This window comes from Maylandia zebra, linkage group LG20, assembly GCF_041146795.1.
Source record: "Maylandia zebra isolate NMK-2024a linkage group LG20, Mzebra_GT3a, whole genome shotgun sequence".
NCBI classification, from domain to species: Eukaryota; Metazoa; Chordata; class Actinopteri; order Cichliformes; family Cichlidae; genus Maylandia; species Maylandia zebra.
In genome coordinates, this window is record NC_135186.1 from 19,213,892 (window position 1) to 19,216,197 (window position 2,306).

The window sequence follows — 2,306 nt, forward strand, 5'->3', positions numbered from 1 at the left end:
CTCCCACAGGACACCCCGAGGGACACGGTCGAATGCCTTCTCCAAGTCCACAAAACACATGTAGACTGGTTGGGCAAACTCCCATGCACCCTCAAGTATCCTCGAGAGGATAAAAAGCTGGTCCAGTGTTCCGCGACCAGGACGAAAACCGCATTGTTCCTCCTGTATCCGAGGTTCGACTAACGGACGAACTCTCCTTTCCAGCACCCTGGCATAGACTTTCCCAGGGAGGCTGAGGAGTGTGATCCCCCTGTAGTTGGAACACACCCTCCGGTCCCCCTTCGGGCGGACCTCATCAACACCAGGGGCTCTGCCACCAAGGAGTTGTTTAACTGCCTCAGTGACCTCGCCCCCGGAAATTGGCGGGTCATTCCCCTCATCCCCAGACTCTGCTTCCTCCTCGGAAGACGTGTCAGTGGGATTAAGGAGGTCCTCGAAGTATTCCTTCCACCGCCTGACAATTTTCTCAGTCGACGTCAGCAGCGCTCCGCCAGCACTATACACAGTGAAATCAAGTAGCCAATTTTATTTTTTGACGGTGCAAAACATTTCATCGACATACACTACTGCACTCCAGAGTCACACTGCTAGCGATCAATGCAGCAATTCTGTATTGTACAGGAGAGACGTCACGGAGGAGATCGTCTGCAGCGATCAGGACGCAGGACACAATGTGATGTAAAAAAAAAAAAGCATGCAAACTTGCACTAAAAATCTGCAAAACAGCGAGGTGAAAGGTGAACCACGTTATAGTGAGGGACCACTGTAATTTTGAAGGCAAGTCACAACATACCCTTCGTAAATACTAATGTATAGAAACCCTTACCAGCAATCATTCATTTTTTGTGTGGCTCTTTTTCACAGTTTGTTAACATGCTGTGTAGGTGTGTACTTGACTAGCTGATATCAACATAACGGGGAAACATCTGGTTTGACTATTCTTCACCTGTAGTTTGAATGCTGAACATTTGCCTGTTTAAATCATAAGACCAGTCACTATACAGAGATGTGCTTCTGAATGTGGACGATGTGTATCTGCATGCAGTAATGCAGTTCTGCTTGTATTGAGTGATGTAAACAACTGATCAATCTAAACTCTTTAAACGTCAAAATTGATCATTAGATTTTTTATGACAAACAGTGGTGAGTGTTCCCACCTTCTTCTCTTTGTAACTTAACGCGATCTTTCCGTTTTCGAGTTTTGGACATGATTTTGGAGTATATCTTGGCAGTAGCGATTGACCGCAAAGTAAAGCTACCGGAAATGTACAACCCTACATCCGGTCTCAAACGAGGAAGTTAGCATTTTCTTGTGCACAGGGTCCGTGGACATTCAGTACTCAGCTCAGAGTTTAACACATAAAGCAAAAAATACAACTAGCTTACACACTTACTATACTCTTGCTCTCTCTCCCAGCTGTCACTGCCACAACTTTCCCCTCTTCCTAAGCAACCAAATGCGTGTGTTGCCATATTTTTGGATTGACTGATGTGGTGCATTTTTCCACCAATAGGAGAGGGGGTACGATGTTTTTTGTTCTTTTCGGTTTGCAAGCATTTTCAGCTTGTGAAAGTCCAGCTTTTACTCTTTCTTTTTGCACTAAATGTGACAACAGTATTTGGAAAAAGCATGGTACAAAATATTTATCATAGCACTGGTTTTACTTGGTCTGTCAACCCAGTTTAAAAACTGTTATGTAGTTTGGCTCGCAGCGAAGGCGGTCGCACTTTTTCTCCTCTCCTCTCCCTTATCTTCCCTGCTTAGCTCGGATAAGATCTTGGAGAGGCTACGGCTGCTGTGAATACTCAGAATAAGATCTCTGACTGCAGACTGGATACATCTTGGAAGGGCTAGCTCGGAATAAGATCTCTGGGCGCAAATTGAATGACATCTCGGGGAGGCACACTGCCGTGAGTTCTCAGAAATCGGCTCCTTGAGCACAAGAGATGACAACATCACAGAACGCAAGTATGGCGAAGCTCGTGGCTCTCCAACATGAGATTGAGAGACCAGTGTTGGACTGTAGAACTGGGCCCTATTAAGCTTTGATTGATTGATTGTCAAAAGTTGAAAAGGAAAGCTCTGTATGATGATGACAAATGTATTTATTTTTCTCTCCCCTCAACAGTGTGTGGATGAAAATACAGTAATATGTTCCTGTTAATAATATGAAGTATAACAACAAAGGTTTTTGTAATCTCTTAAATAGATCGATGCCTGATGTCCGGTCCTTGAAGACGTCATTGGTCATACACACACACACACACACACACACACACACACACACACAAAATTTGGTATTAAC